General features: G+C 36.8%; 1 long non-coding RNA gene across 1 annotated transcript; it reads left to right on the top strand.

Annotated features, from left to right (window-relative positions):
* The first annotated feature begins 5,813 nt into the window (after positions 1-5,813).
* Positions 5,814-12,404, top strand: LOC125268145. The gene is made up of 3 exons (XR_007184819.1): positions 5,814-6,221; positions 11,772-11,832; positions 11,927-12,404. It is a non-coding gene; the product is annotated as an uncharacterized LOC125268145 (long non-coding RNA).
* Positions 12,405-13,773: the final 1,369 nt, after the last annotated feature.

The raw sequence follows: 13,773 nt of genomic DNA, 5'->3' as shown, positions 1-13,773 counted from the left end.
AAAAAAATAATAAACAAAAGTGGGCTTAAAGAGCACCCCTGACGTGTCCCTCTTGATAGGTTAAAAAAGGGGGATACTACTCCATTTGTTATCACTGCGGCCTTGGGTTCTTTGTATAATATTTGTACCCATGAAATAAAATTTTGCCCAAAGCCAAAATGTGACAAGGTAGAGAATAAAAATTGCCACTCCACCTTGTCAAAAGCTTTCTCCGCATCCAGAGAAATAGCTGTTATTGGAGTATTTTTGGATTGACACAACCAGATTAGATGAAACAACAATCTTACATTTTCAGAAGAAGCTCTATTGTTCATGAATCCCACTTGATTAGGATGAATAATGATTGGTAACACCTTTTGCAGATGATTGGCTAGGATTTTTGTCAAAATTTTCAGATCGACATTTAATAAACTAATAGGTCTAAAATTTGAGGGGTCTGTAACATCTTTACCTTTTTTGGGGATTACAGAAATAAAGGCCTCATTAAATGTTGGGGGTGCTCGCCGTTTCCTGAACATTTCATGGTATACCTCATTAAGTATTGGAGCTATAACCTCTACAAATTCCTTATAATACTCCACGGGCAAGCCATCAGCACCCGGCGATTTTCCATTTTTCATTGATGAAATTACTTCTTTTATCTCATTTACTGAAATAGGGGATTCCATCTCCACCACCTGATCTGGCTGTAAGCTCGGCACTTCAACATTTGAGAGAAAATCTTCAATCTCATTTTGAACAGATTTAGTATGTGTTCTAGACGTATACAGCTTTTCATAGTATTGCTGAAAAACTTTATTTATGTCTTTGGCTGCAAATATTTGACTATCTCCTTGTTTAATTACTGGTATTGTGTTGGAAGCATTTTTTTCTCTTAATTGTCTGGCTAACAATTTCCCTGTTTTCTCTCCCCCTTCATAAAAATTTGTTTTCAGTCTGTACAGTGCATATTCCACCTTTTTGTTATAAATCTCATGCAACTGATATTTTAATCTACAAAGTTCTTGATAAAGCCTGTCCGAAAAAGCATTAATCAACTGTAATTCCTTGTTTTTGATTTCCTTTTCCAACTTGTTAATCTTATTTAGACTCTCTCTTTTCTTTTTTGCAGCCTGAGCGATAAGTTTACCTCTTACATACGCCTTAGCGGCCTCCCAGACTGTTGAAATGTCTTGAGTACTCCCTAAATTTATATCAAAAAAGGATTTTAAATCATCTTCTAAAGCTTTTCTGAAAAGGGGATCTAACAATAATGCCGTATTCATTCTCCATCTTCCTCTTTTCTCTGTATCATTGGTTATATTCAGAAGAAGTTCTACTGGTGCATGGTCGGTAATAGTTATTGTCTTTATAACACAGTTTGCTACTTGAGCAGTCAAAGGGGCTGATACTAAGGAAAAAAAAAAATCAATCCTTGACTACATTTTGTGACTGTGGGAGAAAAAGGTGTAATCCCTATTCTTTGGATTGACCTGCCTCCTATATGTCTGTAAGACCCAAATCACAACTCAACATATGTATTGCTTCTCTTCCTTTTGACAATAAATGAGTCTGTCGAGAACTTTTATCTAGGATTGGATCCATTACTTCATTAAAATCCCCAGCTAGAATTATTTGGCCCTCAGAATTCCCCAGCATGTGATTAAGCTCATGGAAGAAGGGTGGGTCGCTCTTGTTAGGTGCATATATATTGCACAACACCATTTTTGTACCCTCTATAATGGCTTCTAAACACAAAATCCGTCCCTCTGAATCATTACTTTGTTTTAACAGAACAAAACTTATATTCTTATGAATCAGAATTATCACTCCATTACGTTTACTGGAGTATGAACTGTGAAAAATGTGACCTACCCACCCCGCTTTAAATTTTTCTGCTTCTTTACCCTTCATATGAGATTCCTGGATAAACACAATATCTGCTTGATTGTTTTTCAAATATGTCAACACTTTTTTCCTTTTTGCTGGGCTACCACACCCATTAATGTTCCATGAGATAAATTTAACTAATCTCCCAGACATTTGCTATTTATTATAGTCTATGGTCTGTGCCCACCTTTAACAATTTATCCTGTATTAATAACTTGGAACTCTGAGACGCCTGCATATGAAAAAATGCTGTTAACCCAAACCTTCCAAACTTTTGTTTTTTGAAAACGTAACATTTTCCAACACTATGAACTTTGAAATATGTGAACAATAACGAATACAAAAATAAACATAGAAACAAAACAGAAAAAGTAAAGGGTCCGACAACTCCCCATCCCTCTTTTCCAGGCATCCACTTTTCTTCACTATGAAGAATGGGGAAAGAGGGAAAAAACAAAAACGAAAAAGAAAAAACAAAAACAAAAAAAAAATCCCCGGTCCATAGGTTTATCGCAGCTCCTATGCACGCTGTCTTCTTGGCCGTTTCTAAGCCACTCGGGAGTTATCGTTCAGTATCTACATTCCCACATAACTGAATTCACTGTAAAAAATAAAACGACCCTTTGTTCAGCAAACAGTTTTTTTTTAGTTACAGATAATATGAATTGTGAATATTGTGAGTCTATGTAAAAATGCATGTTAGTCCAACAATATTTTGCAAAATGTTATAGCAACATCATTAACCAAGTTGAATGAACAAACATTTTTTAATTGAATTGCGCGCGCATGCATCTACGGGGTTTCCCTTCTCATTATCAGCATCGCCACTTCTTCTTCTTCTTTTGATTTTTATTGGCGGATGGCAAACCAACTTAAGGTGCATTTACCGCCACCTACTGGACTGGAGTGTGGGCAACAGCTTGACAAAAAGGAAGGACTTAAAACTAATGAGAAAAAAAAAAAAAAAAAAAAAAAAAAAAAAAACTAAATATTCATATCAAATTCTTTTACTTAACCCAGTACTTTCCAAATAACACATTAGAGGACTGAAAATTTTCCCAGACATTGTTTTCCCTAGAAGATTTTCTAATGTCATGTTTTGTTTTCCAACTTGTATTTCTAATTCCCTTCTTTCTTCTTCATATCTTTTACAATCCATTAAAATGTGTTTTACTGTCTCTTGTGAGTTGCAGTGATTGCAAAGACCAGTGGGGTGTTTTCCTATTCTATGTAATGTAAAATTTAGACCAGCATGACCTATTCTCAGATGTGTAACTATCTTTTCTTCTTTTGGATTCCTGCTCTGCCTAACACTTATACCTACTTGTTTTTGTATACTATACAGATGCCGTCCAGTGTCAGCTATGTCCCAATATTCTTGCCATATTTTGTTTACATGTCCCTTAATAATGGTTTTAATTTCTGCTCTACATAATGGTACTTGTACATCAACTATTTCATGTTTTATTGATCCTTTTGCCAGAGTATCTACAATCTCATTTCCTTCCACCCCTACATGAGCAGGAACCCAAAGGAAAAAGACATCCAGCCCTCTATCATACAGTATTAATAGCAAGTGATATATCTGATATATGATATCTTTCCTGCATGAAGTTTCCCCAGATTGAATACTAGAAAGGGCAGATAAGCTGTCAGAAGCTATGGCTACATTTTGCATCTGATTATTTCCTTCCAACCACTGTAATGCCAATAAAATTGCCAAAAGCTCTACCGTGTATACTGATAAATGATCTGCTTGCTCTTTTTTTAACTGCTACTTCATAATGCGGAATGAAGAAAGCAGCCCCAGTACGGCCTGTCTCTGGCTGCTTTGATCCATCTGTAAATATGAATATTTTGTCTTGGTAGAGATCCATATATCTTTGAACTGTAATTCTCTGTGGTATTACTTTAGATTTTTCTTTTAACATTTGTTGAAGGCTTATATCTACAAATGGCTTTCTGAAATTCCAAGGTGGTACTGTTGATATTGCCACAGTGGGGCTTACTTGGAGCTGGTTAAGGTTTGCATTTTGTGCTTTTGCATTTCCTATCCATCCAAAACTGTAATAATTAGTTTTATTATGTTCTGAACAGTCTTGTAAGATGGCCTTTGTGGGATGTACCTCACTATGCCCTTGCAAGTTAATCCAATATGCCAGCATGATTTTGACCCTCCTAATACGTAAAGGCATCTCTCCTGTCTCAACCTGTAATGCAGACACTGGTGATGTTTTAAATGCTCTAGAACAAATCCGAAGTGCCTGTGCCTGTTCCACATCAAGCTTTTTAAGGTTTGATTCTGATGCTGACATAAATGCTAGGCAACCATAATCTAGTGCTGTTCTTAAAAGAGCCTGATAGAGGTTTATGAGTGATGCCCTGCTTGCTCCCCAGTCTTGCCCTGATAAACACCTTAAAACATTATTGATCTTTTTACATTTATTCCTAAGCTTATCAATGTGTTGACACCAGTTCAGCTTCTCATCAAAGAACTCAGCATCGCCACGTTTTCTTCCTGCCATTTTGGACTTGGAGCGGGGAGAAACAGGTTTCAGGTGAGTAATTAACGTTAATTAATTTTAGGCACTTGAAATGAAAAGTGGACATGAGTTGTTTTTCTTTTTTCTTTTTTTTTTTTTTTTTTTTTTTTTTTTTACAAACAACGTCTGTCAGTGATGCAAATATGTTTGCGCAGTGGGTGCATAGTTTTCATAAAGACTTATTGTGGCAGGTATTTATCATTTTCATCTTAAAATGATAGGCTAAGTTATAATGTTGACATATACTAATATTTATCTTTGAAATTTAAAATGAGATGTAACGTTAAATATGTTGCAATTGAATATGAACCAGTGATTCGGAATCAATAAAGCAATCCAATCAGGACCTCGAAGCAAATTAAATATTAACGTTAACTTACGCTGTTATATTAGCGTACGTAATTAAAATATGGTTTCAGCAAAAAATGTCCAAAGTTAATATTGAAGGCTTTTTGTTAGGCTATTGTTAGTCCAGGTTAAGTCTCAATGTGGCGCTATTGTGATGTTTAAGGTGGTTGCACTCAGTATTAACAAATGTAAAGATATTTTTCATAATGTTAAACCGGATTTTTATAATAATGTTATCCAGTCTGTGGCCAGTTACCGTTAGTGGTAGTCGAGACACAGATGTACGCTGTACATATACTGATTCTAGAACAGTCGCTTTGTGCTCTCGCTGTACTTTGACGTCATACGCCGTTCAAGTCTGCGCAGCGCTGTATGCATATTATGTATATTCAATCTATCCGTCGTATGGTCGTATCTGTGTCCTTGTCGACGTCACACGAAACCCACGTCGTAATCGACCTCTTTCCAAAGTCTGGAAAAAGCAGTTTACATTAACAACTTCGAGATAAAATTCGACTATCCGACTATCACGTGGGTTTGTTGTGTGTGACCGAAGCGCCATTTGGAAGGCATGTAAGTTCACTAACTACGCAATAGATGAGACTAACTGTTACTCGCGAAAAGAAGTCGAATTTGTTCTTCCAGCTTCGTACTTAAACTCGTAAACTCTTTTTTTTTTTTTTTTTTTTTTTTTTATGGTATGTACATGTGAACAATTAACAAAACTATAAATCTGCTGAAACCTATAAATATTTCACCAATGACTGGGTACAGGATTTATTTACATTTTTACCAAACTGTAATTTTCTGTACGTTTTTCTCTGAAGCATGCTGTTTCCAAGGTGAACAGACTACAGTGTTATTTGCTGTACTTGCTTAAATATCAGTTTATAAAATGTACTGACATTGACTTAAAGTACTCATTTGATAATATATTTTGTCTGTCTGTATCAATGCACACTATTTTAGTTAGCACTTTGTAATTAGTTGTCACCAAATGACTACTATGTCTTAAGCAGTAAACCTTAACCCATTTTGGTTTTCATAGTGAATGTAAGACAATAAAGAACATCACATTTATTAAAAGTGGCATAATACATTATTATTTCTGCATCAAATAAAAGGTATAATGAAATCGAAATAATAAAATGTATAAAATAAATATATAAATTGGAACAAGATCATTATCATGTTTGACATTAGTTAAAAATGCTGAAGAATATTACCATTTTAAGTGCAATACATTTTCAAATTGATTTTCAAATATGTTTTGAAATAAGGTTGTAACTCATTCATTTTTCTATTTTCCAGGATTATAAAAATACTTAATGCAGTGTAAAAACTGCAAATTCAGCAGTTCGAGTGAAGACGTCCTTCTAAAGCACTATCGGCTGCATCACCCAAGCATTTCCAGCTGGCCTTGTATTCATACGGGGTGTGTTTGTGTCTTCAGGACAGCAGGTGCTTTAAAATCCCACCTATCTAAATCACACCAAAACCGTCACAGAGTCAGTCAAGAACTTTCAACAATAAGTTGTGAACTTTGTGAATTCCAAGAGATTTGCAGTGAGAAACGTTTCTTCATTCACCTTGGAAATCATCTTAAACGAAAAGAAACAATTAATTGTCCCTTTAAAGGATGTGGATTTAAAACAAACAATCGGCCAACGTTCAGCTCTCAGCTCTCACTCGCAAATTCAATGTCAGCAGAAGTAATTTGTTCTGGCCCTCTTCCTGTTCGTCGGAGTGATGAGATAGTTAGCAGGTTATCATCACTCAATGGCTGGCTGTCTAAGTGGTGTCCGCAGAATAATATAGGTTTCATAGACAATTGGAAAAGCTTTTGGGGCAGACCTGATCTGTTGAAAAGAGATGGTATTCATCCCTCCCGGGATGGTGCTGCTCTTCTATCTAGAAATTTGGCAAATAGTCTTAGAGCTGAAACCATGACAAACCAGGGCCCAGATCAGGACGCAGACAAACTGGCTAAACCGACCGTCTGCTAGCCGCCTCACGTCACAGAACTCAGATAATTCACAGCACATAGAAACTCTTTCACCTAGATATTATCACATAGAGACTGTGTCTGTACCTCGAACTAGTAAATACAAAAAACTTCCGAAACCTTTTAAGGGTAAAAATTGTAATTGATGTTCAAAAAATGAAAATCACAGATAAATCAGATAAACAAATGATAAAGCTTGGGTTACTGAATATTAGATCTATTTCTTCAAAAGCACTTATTGTAAATGAAATTATCACAGACAATAAACTAGACTTGCTGTGTTTGACAGAAACCTGGCTAAAACCAGACGATTACATTACTTTAAATGAATCTAGTCCTCAAGGTTATGATTATCGACACAATCCTCGACAGAAAGGCAAAGGGGGAGGTGTTGCTGTAATTTATAGTAATATATTCAGAATCATTCAAAAGAATTTCAAATATAATTCCTTTGAAGTGATGGTGCTTTATGTAACATTATGTAAGTTGACATTTGTGCTGGCTACTGTATACAGGCCACCAGGGCACCATACTGACTTTATCAAAGAATTTGCTGATTTTCTATCAGAGTTAGTACTGGCTGCGGAAAAAGTCCTTGTTGTTGGTGATTTTAATATCCATGTAGATAATAATAAAGACGCATTTGGATTGGCATTTGCAGACATTTTAAACTCTATTGGAGTTAGACAACACGTGTCAGGACCCACTCATTGTCGTAATCATACCTTAGATCTAATACTGTCGCATGGAATTGATATTGATGCTGTTGAAATCCTACCGCAGAGCGATGATATATCAGATCATTATTTAGTCTCGTGTATAATACAATTAGCCAAGGCTACAAAACCACCACCCAGCCATAAATATTGTAGAACCATCACGTCTACCACTAAAGATTGCTTTATAAATAATCTCCCCGAGCAGTTTCATCGCCTTAGTATACCTGACAACTTAGAAGAACTCGATGCTGCAACAGAAACTATTGGCTCTCTCTTTTCCAGCACATTAGATGCAGTCGCTCCTTTACGTCTAAAGAAGATTAAGGAAACTAATCCAACGCCGTGGTATGATGGGCACACTCGGGCTCTAAAACGAGCTGTTAGAAAAGCTGAACGTAGTTGGAAGAAAACAAAACTAGAAGTTTTTCGCCTTTCGTGGAAAGAAAAAATGATTAAGTACAGAACGGCTATAAGAAATGCTAGATCTACTTATTTTTCAAATCTCTTAATAGAAAACAAACATAATCCTAGGTATTTATTTGACACAGTGGCTAAATTAACTAGAAACAGAGATTCAACTGCTGACGTTTCCATAGAGCACAGCAGTAATGACTTTATGAACTTCTTTACTTGCAAGATTGATAATATTAGAGAGAAAATTAAAAACATGCAACCGTCTACAGTTTCGCTTCAGACAGTGCACTGTAGTGTCCCTGAGGTAAAACTAGAATCATTCGCCGCTATAGGAGAGGAAGAATTATCTAAACTTATCAAATCATCAAAATCAACGACATGTATGTTAGACCCAATGCCGACTAAACTACTGAAAGAAATGCTTCCAGAGGTCGTAGGTCCACTTCTTGATATAATTAATTCATCGTTAACACTAGGATACGTGCCAAAAACCTTTAAGCAGGCTATTATTAAACCTCTTATTAAAAAACCTCAACTAGATCCGAGAGATTTAGTAAATTACAGGCCAATCTCGAATCTACCTTTTCTGTCAAAGATACTAGAAAAGGCAGTTTCATCACAACTGTGTTCCTTTTTAGAAAGAAATGGAATCTGTGAGGATTTCCAGTCAGGATTTAGACCGTACCATAGTACTGAGACTGCTCTCGTTAGAGTTACAAACGATCTACTCTTATCATCCGATCGTGGCTGTATTTCTCTATTAGTGTTATTAGATCTCAGTGCTGCTTTTGACACTATCGATCACAACATTCTTTTAAAAAGACTTGAAAACTATATTGGCATTAGTGGAATTGCTTTGGCATGGTTCAAATCGTACTTATCTGTTCGGGAAGCAGACACACTCTGTCAGTTTAAATCTAGACTAAAAACACATCTCTTTGCTCTTGCATACACATAACACATTATCAATACATTAACATTTTTCAAATCCGTTAAAGGATTGTTACGCTGCAATAATTAGGTCGGCCGGAACCGAGAACATTTCCTATAACACTAGATATACCTGTACATCAGAATAAGAATGGCATCTACGCTAATATCTGTCTCTCTGCTTATCCCGAGGTTTTCCGGGTGCTGGATCCAGGCCGTATCCAGATCAGATGGAGAACCTGTGTCTGGACCTGACTACAACGCAGCCCAGGAGACAATGGGCCTACAGATCCAGTTCTGGCTGCATAGACTTTTAAATCCCCGTATCCGCTTACAAATATATATATATATATAATCTATTTTTAATCTCTATAATAAAAATGTATAATTCAGATTTTGATCTCCATATCCATTTACATATATTATATATATCTTCCAAGGGGTTTTTTCCCTCCTAGGACTTTTTTCCCACGCTGGGTTTTCTCCTAGGGGGTTTTTTCCACCCCTGGGAGTCAGCCGACATTGGCTTAATGTAGCACCATCTTGTATATGTTACATATTACCACGCTTGTTTGTACAGCTTATTTTTAACCACTTCCCTTTTTTTCTGTGCTTCTAATATGTAAAGCTGCTTTGAAACAATTACCAATTGTAAAAGCGCTATATAAATAAATTTGACTTGACTTGACTTGACATAGAAGCAGAATACACAGAAAGCATACACTAAAAGACTTTAGAACTGCAATAAAGACGGTCTTCGAGAGGATTGATAATGAAGTGCCATCTATCTCACAGATCTCTTCAGAAGTCGAAATTGGAGATGATGATAGAGTACAGTTTGATGAAGATGTAAATAGTCAAACACTTGAACAAAAAATTGCATCTCTTTTTTTGTGTATGCAGACTGTGTTCCATGTTTCAAAAGATGCTACTCAGAAAATAATTGAGGAACTTAAAAGTATTTTGTTGTTCTCCAAATCTCAGGCCCTTCATAGTGTAGAATCAGTTCTCACAAAGCACAACGTTAATGTTGAAAGTAACATTGTCAAAGAAATTGCAGATTCAGTGTGTTTGACAAATCCACTTTTAACCGCAATATCTGCAAAGGGTATTTTGTCTACTGACTACAGAAGAACTCTGTATTTCAAACAACACTTTCCTTTAATAGAACCTACAGAATATCTTTATGAACATACCCAGAAAGAATCCTTTGTTTATGTGCCAGTCATTCAGGTACTTGAAACTCTGCTAAGTTTACCATGTTTTTTGGATAAAGTTGAATTTACAAACGAACATTTAGCTGGACAGTACAATTCGTTTCAAGATGGGAAGTACTACAGGGAGAATGTGTTTGTTGCAGAAGAAGAGGTTGTTCTGAGTTTGGCCTTTTATATAGATGAGTTTGAAGTTTGCAACCCATTAGGCACATCCAGAAAAATTCATAAAATTACTGCTGTCTACTGGATGATCTTAAATTTTCCTGCAAAGTGGAGATCTACTTTAACATCAATTCAGTTAGCTGTTTTAGGAAGGAGTGTTGATGTTAAAAAATTTGGTCTATGACAAATTATTGGAACCTTTGATAAAAGATTTGAAAGCTTTGGAGCAAAATGGTGTGTTTGTGGAGACTTTGGGGCATTATGTGAAGCCAACTGTTTTCTGTGTATGTGCAGATAATCTCGGAGCCCACAGTCTTGCAGGCTACCAGGAAAACTTTAATGTTGAAAAGTTCTGTCGGTTCTGTTTGATAAGTCGTGATCAAATAGCAACTGTTAAGGCTAGTGATTTCCCTCTGAGGACTGTTGAAGAGCACAATTCATTTGTGGAACAGCTTAAGCAGAGTGACACCCTGCAGAGTGTTAATGGTGTAAAGAGTGAGTGTTCATTAAGCAAACACTTGAGAAACTTTCATCCAGTTAGTGGGTTTCCCCCAGACATTTTACATGATTTTTTTGAAGGGGTCATACCTGTGGAATTATCTTTGTGTCTCAGAGATTTGATCTCAAAAGGTTACATTACTCTTGAAGGATTAAATCACTCAATCAAAACATTCCCTTACAAGTACTCTGACAAGGTCAACAAACCAAAGGCAATTCTAAAATCAGGCCTAGTTAAAGGATCAATTGGGGGTAATGGTCATGAAAATTGGTGTTTGTTGCGCTTACTTCCTTTAATGATTTGGGATTGCATCCCAGAACACGAGCCATCATGGGAAATATTAATGGATCTAAAAGAAATTGTAGAAATTGTCCTATCACACAGTGTCTCTGAAGAAACTCTGTGTTACTTGTCATGTAAATTGGCAGATCACCGCTTGCTTCTGACTTCCACGTTTCCAGACTTCAAATTAAAGCCGAAGCACCACTTCATTGACCACTACCCACAACTGACAAAATGCTTTGGACCTTTGGTGAACTTGTGGACTATGCGATATGAGTCAAAGCACTCATTCTTTAAGAATGCAGCACGTGATATTCACAATGTGAAAAATTTGCTGCTTACTCTTTCTGTTAAACATCAGCAAATGATCGCCTATCATTTGAATGCCCAAAGCCTTTTGAAATCAGAGTTATATGTTGAAAAAGTGGATGTGGTTAAAATATCACTGTTAGATGCAAAACTGAAATGTGCTATACAAAGAAAGTTTCCTCATGTGTACACTGTGTCACTGTCCAAAAATGTTTGTCTGTATGGAACTCAATATGCTAAGGACATGATTATATCTGCTGGGACAATGCAATGGACAGCCTGAGTTCTTCAAGATAGAGCACATGTTGCTCTGTCCTGACAAAGTCTCCATTGTATCTAAAAGACTTTCTGGCTGGTATATTGAACACTTGAGATCTTATGAACTTGTGGAAAGCAACTATGCTGACATGGTTGTCCTTGATCTTGATGACTTAAATGATTATCACCCATTGATTCCTTAGAGATTCCTTACAGGCTTAGAGACCGAGTCCTTGTGACCCTGAGGACATACCTGCACCATTAAACTTGCCTGATGGTATGTGTAAAGTTAGTTTTTTTTTTTTTTTTTTAATTGGAAAAAATACTGGTATTTTTTACTTAACTTTCTCTGTCTACCTCTCGGTTTACAGGCTTTACTACTGCGAGTTGTCATTTCTTCAACTGATGCCCGGCGACTTCAGCTTTTTGAAGTGCCACAGTCTGTAGAGTCCCTTATTAGTATTCTGAAGGAGAAACTGCAGTTACAAGGACAGTTTGTCTTGCAGTTTCAGGACCCTGATTTTGGGAATGCCCTTTGCAGCCTGACTGACATCTCGGAACTGCCCAGTGACAAAGCAGTCTTGCATATTCAGTGGTGCAATTCATCATTGTCTGAAACCAGCCTTTCTGTGTCATCTCTTGATACTGCTAGTGTTGATGACTCTGATGGATCCTTGACCAGCTCCACAGCCTCTGTACAAAGGTATTTGCGCACAGCCTCAGAATGGCCACTGCCATTCCCCATCCCACCCCTGTCATTTGATGTCGAGCTAAAACTACGACGAGGCAATGAGACATATGCAGAAACACAGACAGGCATTGATGTGACCAGAGACATAAAGATGGAGATTCTTGATAAAATAGTTCAGGCTGTTTTTTGACATAAAGGCATATCCCGACAATCAAGAAATTGAGTCCATTGCATCTGCACTGATTTCCAAGTATCCATGCCTTAAGGAAGCCTGGCAAAGGTAAGGGCTATGAAGGATGGTTGATCAGCCTAAAGAACAAGCTAAACAATTACCGTTCAAAATTGAGAGCAGCAGGCTGCAATGAAGTTAGTGTGAACAAGAAGCGTAAGGATGTTGAACATGGACATGGTTTCACCATGAAAAAAGCAAAGCGTGGAGAAGTGAATTTTGTCCCGGAACATCCATGCAACCACACTGATGCTTCACTTGAAGAACAAAGACTTTTATTGATCGATGAAACCAAAAAGGCAAGAAGCAGCATGGTGGTCATAAGTGAAAAAATGGAATTAACTTTTTCCCTGAGGAGAAAAGAAGTAGTAGAAGATCAACCAATGGTTGTAGACGTGCAGCAGAGGTGGCCTGCACTTTTTCTCCAGGAACAGGTAATTATGTCAGGTTTTTCTTTGTTAAAAAGGCTAATTTAAATGATTTTGTATTGTTTGTTTATTATCCTAAATTTGTTAGAAACACATGAAATGTTTTTATTACTTAAAGGGTTAGTTCACCCCAAAATGATAATTTTATCATAAATCAGTTAACCTTGTGTCGTTCTAAAACACCAAGTGATCTGATTGTCTCCAGATCACATTTTCAGATATTTTTGATGAAAACCAGGAGGCTTCTGTCTGTCCCATTGACTTGAGTTAGTTTCACGATTCTTTTTCCCAGAAAAGAATAAAAGACATCGCCAAAAAGGTCCGTATGCCATCAGTCATTCAATAATAATATTATGAAGTGACAAACACTTTTGTGCACAAAGAAAACGAAACAAACAATTTTTTTTTAACAAGTTGTTATCAAAGTAATTCATTGCGTGTTCACGAGCAGACTACGGCATATGCTGACGTCACCTGCTGATGTAGTTGCCAATGTTTCTTTTGATTTTGCTCCTTTTTTATTTAAGCCATTATGTAAACATTGTAAACAATACTTGAACAGCCCGTATAAATGCGCACATTACTTGCCAGTGTATTCTGTGTCTGTACACTGGCAACTACATCAGCAGGTGACATCAGCAACATACACCATAGTCTGCTCGTGAACGCGCACTGAACGACCAAGGAGGAGAACAAATTGTTGAATAAAATCACTCGTTTTGTTTTCAGTGCGCACAAAAGTGGTTTTGTTGCTTATAATAATATTTTTGAACTACTGATGCCACGTGGACCTTTTTGGCGATGTCTTTTATGCTTTTCTGGGGAAAAAATTGAAACAAACTGAAGTCAATCGGACAGACAGATGCCTCC

Source organism: Megalobrama amblycephala, linkage group LG5, assembly GCF_018812025.1.
Source record: "Megalobrama amblycephala isolate DHTTF-2021 linkage group LG5, ASM1881202v1, whole genome shotgun sequence".
In the NCBI taxonomy this organism is placed as follows: Eukaryota; Metazoa; Chordata; class Actinopteri; order Cypriniformes; family Xenocyprididae; genus Megalobrama; species Megalobrama amblycephala.
The sequence above is the reverse complement of the archived record's forward strand: the minus strand, read 5'-3'. Positions and strand labels throughout refer to the sequence as shown.